Here is a 6,468-nt window from a genome sequence, read left to right on the forward strand (position 1 = left end):
AACTTAAATGCTTAAATAAATATAAACAACATGAACCGCCTATTTATAAAAAACCATTTATTATTAGTCTCAAAACATTTATTGTTCAAAATAATTATAATGTAGTGGATAATTGCTCTGCCGGTGATGGTTAGGCTGAAGCTGCCTTACCGAAGAAGGCAGGCTCGATCTCTGAAAAATCGGAAAGGCAAGAATAGGCAAGATAGTAGAATTCAACGCCACAATTTTATTGTTCGACCGTCGCCAGCAACGTCTCGCGAAGTTCTGACTCGGTCACGTTTATTCTTGAACATTCATCCGCTAATTCTAGAACATACTAAATCGCAGGTTAACAGAACAATAACGCGATATTTACAACGATTAAAAACTAATATTACAGAACAAAGAGATCGAAAACGTACAATGGCAGCAAGGGCACCGCGAACACGAAGGAACATTTGAGAACTGAAATGCTAGAAACGAAAAATCGCAAAGAACAAAGAAAGAAAAAAACGCACTTGAAATATATCGCTCGCAAGAGAAAAACGGAGCACTTGAAATGCAAGCTGCGTGTGCACGCAAGACGCTTGCGAAACGCTCGAACAGCTGCCGCACGCAAGACACAGTTGATCGCAGACTCGACTACTACTCGACTACTACTACTAATCAATAACTACTGACTAACGCGGATTAGAACGAGACGACACACAGACGCGAGCGAAACGCAGCGCAGGCGCAAGTAAAACGGAGCGCACGCGGACCTTGATGACGGCACAAACACAAGCGCGAATAAAACGACGAAACTAGGCGGTGCGGATAAAACATGGAACGCGGATGAGACGCACGCGAAAACGCGAGTAGAGACGTCATTCACGAGAGAGAAAACACTCGATCGACCGCTCACGAGCGAGAGAAAGAGCGACGGAACACAGCGAGCAAGAGAGAGAGACTCTTCACACCCGAGAAAGAGAGCGAGATGACAGCCGGTCACGCGCGAGCGAGAGAGAGCGAGAGAGAGAGAGAGAGAGAGAGAGAGAGAGAGAGAGAGAGAGAGAGAGAGAGAGAGAGAGAGAGAGAGAGAGAGAGAGAGAGAGAGAGAGAAGAGAGAGAGAGAGAGAGAGAGAGAGAGAGAGAGAGAGAGAGGAGAGAGAGAGAGAGAGAGAGAGAGAGAGAGGAGAGAGAGAAGGGAGAGAGAGAAGAAGAGAGAGAGAGAGAAGAGGAGAGAGAGAGAGAGAGAGAGAGAGGAGAGAGAGATGAGAGACGAGAGAGAGAGAGAGAGAGAGAGAGAGAGAGATAGAGAGAGAGAGAGAGAGAGCACGAGTGCACGCGTCTCGCGCGCAAGCGAGAGAGGTGGAGGCGCACAGAGTGTGGAGAGGCGGCGGACACCCGGCGCAACAGGTGCGGCGCGCCGCACGTGGTCGCACGGAACTGGCGAGACGGAACTTGCGATACTGCTCAGACTTCGACGCGTACACGATACTTTACACTGCACAGGCGCGGTCACGTACCGGTCATGACACAATGACACGTTGACGACGATGATGCCGGAGTCTCTCTATTCCTTCTCTCTGCCAGACGTGTGGCTGCTGCGTGTCCAATGATTGACATGTAATGGCCGCTTGACACAAAGCGCGTGATAATGGCCGACGGAAAAGAAGGCGGAAGTTACCACTCTAGTCGTGGCACCAGCGTCTGCTTCCTCGGTGAACGGTGGCGCTCGGCTGTGGGTGCGCGAGGCGGCGGAGCAGAGACAGGAGGCAAGAGCGCCACAATAACTATCATATTTTTCCAAAAATTCGCATTTTTAAAAAAGAAAATTATTCTTCTATAATTTCATTATTTAAAAAACGAGTGTATTGTATTGTAAGAATTAGACGACCGTAAGCGGTCATGAAAGAGATTCGGAATATAAACAGCTAACAGAGAGGAGCTGTCGTGGTCGTGCAGACTAAGTGTCAGATTAGTAAACGAGGAATCCCGAGTTCAAATCCAATCGGTCTCCGCTTATTTTTTTGAATCTAATAAATATCTTTCAGTATCATGTATATAAAATAAAATAACATTAGAAACTATATATAAAACTAAAATTTAAGTATGCAACAAATATGCCATGCATGATTCATTAAATATGGTAATTCTTATTTTACTCTTTTTTTATTATTTTACAAAATTACACATTAAAATTATAAAAAATAAAAATTTCGATATAGAATTACATATCGTTTATTTTAAAACTCTTTCCACAAATTAATCTAAAAGTTTTATCTGATGTTTTTTCACTTTTCTTATATATATATTTTTTTTATTTTATTGTATTTTATATGTTTGACTATGAAGTTTTTCATTTCTCTTCATCAATATTTATTGTTTTCGATCATATTATTATATTAATCCGCCATATGCTTCGAACTCATGCGCAATACATATTTCCGGACATCTTAAGAGAAAGAAGTATCAAAAAGTATGTCTCTCTGTCTCTCGCGGACACTGTTTCTTATGTAGAAACTATAGCAATTGCCAATCCATATCTATAAGGTCTATGAAGTCTCCATTAGTGTTGGTCCACAATAAGTATTTAATCTTTAAGTCGTAAGAAATTGACCAATCATAGTCGATTATTCTTTTCATATTCGATTATAATTGGTCAATTTCTTATTTCTTAAAGCTTAAATCACCTATTGTGGACACTTAGAGATTTATCTGACTTTCACTATGGAGATAGATGTCGCATGGAGGCTTATGTGAAGGTTATGTGGACCTCTAATGTATTAATTATGTTTCGTGTGGGATCATCCACTGTGAAGATTCACTGGATGGCTAATGGACATTCACGGTGGAATTCTAGGGGATCGTCCACCATGGAGTTTGGTTGCATGGCTAATAGACATCCTAATGAAATCCTTGAGGACCATCCACCGTGGAGATTCGCTGGACGGCTAATAGACGTCCACGGTAGAATCCTAAAGCACCATTCACCATGGAATTTCCCTGGACTTCTAATGGATGTCTAACTGACTTCCATCGTGGAGATAAACGTTCGATGGAAGTTCAATGGACGTCCACTGGAGGTTATGTTCTATGTGGGATAATTATACATTTTTCTTGTATATATGATAATTTTACATTTTTTATTATTAGAATTATGTTATTATGACGTTGTCATTACATTACGAAATTACGATCTCCCGTTATAAAATCGGGAAATTGAACGAGAATTATTCGGAAATCGAGTGGAGTTAACGATGCACACATCGACAAAGTATATCTGTGAGCGCTCGGAATTTCGGTTAACTTCAGATAGTAAACAAAAACCACACCGATTCCCTCGATGATTCTGATGTTGAGTCTCACACATACATTTTACTACACACACATTTATAGCAGTCATATACAACATATCATACGAAAATAAATAATATAATTCATATATTTATTAAAAAATAATAAAGAACAGATATAAAAAAATTTTTATTATATTTTTTATAATATATTTTTATTTTTATATTTTTTACTTTTTATTTTTTATTTTCTTATTATTTATAATACTTTGTTTTATATATTTTATTATATTTTGTTTTTTGCACAATTGTCTTTGAGACAAGTATAATATCATAAACACAATATTTTTCATGGGCATTATATTTTGTTCACACAATTGTAAAATAATACATTTCCATTGAAGAAACAATAAAAAAATAGTTACATCCTATGTTATTGCATATTATTAGCAACAATATCCATAGCATGTAAGTGGAGATTTTTGTACTTTAGGAAAATTAATATGTTTTATTTGGCGATATAAAAAAAATGTTTAAATAAATCAATTTTCTTATTTATTTAGAACAATTTTCTTTCTTCTTTTCAATACTGATTTTAATATAAAGATTTACAGTGGTTGATAATTTGTTTCATCTATTTGTTTTAACATCTGTTATAAAGAAAAATATTTTTCCCAGATTAGTATTCGACTGCTCTTAATTCAACGAAGATTATAAATTTTGATATTTTATTACTTCTTAATTAAAGATATAAATTATTTATTTGGATATATCAAATACTATATATGAATGTTGCAAATGTGATAAAATGTAATTGACACCAGAATCGTTAGCCAGTTAGTTGTTCGGTGAAAACGCAGCGTGAGAGGAAGAGATAGATTATGTGACGTTTTATTTACTATTTAAGACTGATCGAGGCTTCGACAGCTCACGGATATGCTTTGTCGATGTGTGTGCGTAATCTCCTCTACTCAACTCTCGTTGACTGTTCTTACTCTGACATTATCTCGAATATCTAAATATTTTAAATTTATGTTTAAGCGAAAATGGACATACGTACTATTCTGGAATTACTAAATAAAAAAGAACAGAACAAAGATTTATTTTATAATTTTTATATTATATTCTTATACATAATATTAGTAGCAAAGGGAGCTGAAAATGTATATGAATATTAAATATTAAATGAAAGCAACATTATTTCATATAAATTTTTAATATGCTTACTTAAAACTATAAGATAAAAAGTATTATCATGAACTTATAATACAGTAAACTATAAACAATATGTTTTAACGTCGTTTTCCTATTTTAACATCGTTTAACATCGTTTTAAAACACTTTATTCCTACGTTCTAAATTTAAATCCATGTTTTATCATTGTATTGTACACATATATTTATACACACTAATATATATATATATATTTATATATATACAGTTTGCAAATTTACTAAACTATCATAAAAAAATGCTAGGACTGCGAATGAAAAATGTTTCTATCGTCTATGCCGCGATTCATTTAGTTTATATCACAATGATTGCTAAGAAGAACAGTCTTGAATTTCTCCGCACTATTAGAGTTTTCACGCTTCATCCGCGGAACGCTGATTGAGCTGACACAATGACAAGTCTGAGCTGAACACTGTATTAAAAACCTTGAAGAGGTTGAGAGAATGTTCTCTAGGTGAGCTGATCAAAGGGAGAGACGAGATCACAGTTGTACTCACCGGCCACGTGAACACCATATGGTAAGCACGAGCGCGGTGTGATTATGTATTCGTCCAATGTCCGGCAGTACAGATGATCACGTCACCTTCAATCTTGATACTGGCCGTGAATAGAGCAGTCTCCGTAATCAAATCTCTCAGCCTAGTCTCTCATCGATGAGCAGAATTAAAGACCCAACCTTGATAATGTTGGATGCCACTTAGAGATAAATTGTTACAGATAATGTGCTGACCATTGAGACTAGAATTGTTGAACCCGAAATAAGTTGCCACCTAGATAACCTTGAAGAGGACAGGTCAAATAGAGATAGTTCTGGAACCGAGTTGAGAGGTGCTCCAATGAGAAAATGACCTGGAGTTAGAGCAGAGACGTCTTTAGGGTCATCACTGCTCGGTTCGAGTGATCGAGAGTTGAGAACCGTTTCTATTTGAGTGAGAAACGTTGAGAATTCTGCATAGGTGAACAGAGTGTCTCCAATTGTTCGTTGAAGATGGAATTTGATAGATTTCACAACAGCTTTCCACTTGCCACCTATATGTGGTGATGCTGGAGCGTTGAACTTCTAATTGATACCGCTTGTTGAGATAAATGAAATGATGATCTTGTGTTCTACAGAGCTATCGATGAAAAGTTTCTTGAGAGCCGCGTCTGTTCCAATGAAGTTGATTCCGTAATCTGAATAGAAAGTGTGAGCTCCTCTTCTTGAGGCAAATCTTCTGTATGCAGCTAGAAAAACCTTTCGTTGAGTAGTCGTTGACGGCCTCTAGATGAGTCGTAGACGTTGCGAGACACACAAACACATAGATCCAGCCCTTGTGTGTTTTAGAGCCTCGTCCCTTCCACGCGTTGAGCTGCACTGGTCCTGCGTAATCCACTCCAGTATGCAAAAAAGCACGTGAAGGCGTCACTTGTACAAGAGGAAGCTGATTTATGAGCTGACGTGCACAAATTCCTCGTTGTCGAGCGCAGACCATACATTTGAGTATATGAGATTTAATTGGAGCTCTCCCACCAATTATCCAGTAGATCTGACGGATTTTAGCAAGCGTCAGTTGAGTGCCACCATGGAGAGTCGCCTTGTGAGCATCATCGATGACGAGAGATGAGAGCTGAGAGTGACGAGACAGGATTGCTGGATGCCTTTCTTAGTAGCTAATTGAGAATTCGTTGAATCTTTCTCCTGCCCGAATGATGCCTTGTTCATCAATGAATGCTGCTAATTTGGAGAAGGCATGAGCGGATGGCAATTGAGATCCGCAGTTAAACATCTTGATTTCATGAGAGAAGTATGCTGCTTGAGTTGCCTTAATCCAGAAGAACTTAGCGTGTTCAATGTCTTGTATGGGAATAATAATAGTTAGAGGAGAGCTAAGCTTTCACTTGAGCCTACATATGAGCCTGGAGAGTGTTGTGATTCTAAGCAATTTATTGAATGACGAGTATCTGTACAATAAATCCCAATGATATGCTGATGCTGGAG

At 37.9% G+C, this 6,468-nt stretch overlaps 2 long non-coding RNA genes and 1 pseudogene across 2 annotated transcripts; all 3 read right to left on the reverse strand.

Moving 5' to 3' along the window:
* Positions 1 to 42: 42 nt before the first annotated feature.
* LOC148938018 (uncharacterized) lies at positions 43 to 1,938 on the reverse strand. Its single transcript, XR_016139859.1, has 2 exons — positions 1,488 to 1,938; positions 43 to 171 (listed from the first exon to the last, which is right to left on the reverse strand). It is a non-coding gene; the product is annotated as an uncharacterized LOC148938018 (long non-coding RNA).
* Positions 225 to 1,105, reverse strand: LOC148938019 (uncharacterized). The gene is made up of 2 exons (XR_016139860.1): positions 498 to 1,105; positions 225 to 316 (listed from the first exon to the last, which is right to left on the reverse strand). It is a non-coding gene; the product is annotated as an uncharacterized LOC148938019 (long non-coding RNA).
* A 1,585-nt stretch (positions 1,939 to 3,523) lies between the features above and the next one.
* LOC148938020 (uncharacterized) lies at positions 3,524 to 6,192 on the reverse strand (annotated as a pseudogene).
* Positions 6,193 to 6,468: the final 276 nt, after the last annotated feature.

Source organism: Pogonomyrmex barbatus, unplaced genomic scaffold (genome assembly GCF_055798465.1).
Source record: "Pogonomyrmex barbatus isolate J1 unplaced genomic scaffold, ASM5579846v1 scaffold1, whole genome shotgun sequence".
NCBI classification, from domain to species: domain Eukaryota; kingdom Metazoa; phylum Arthropoda; class Insecta; order Hymenoptera; family Formicidae; genus Pogonomyrmex; species Pogonomyrmex barbatus.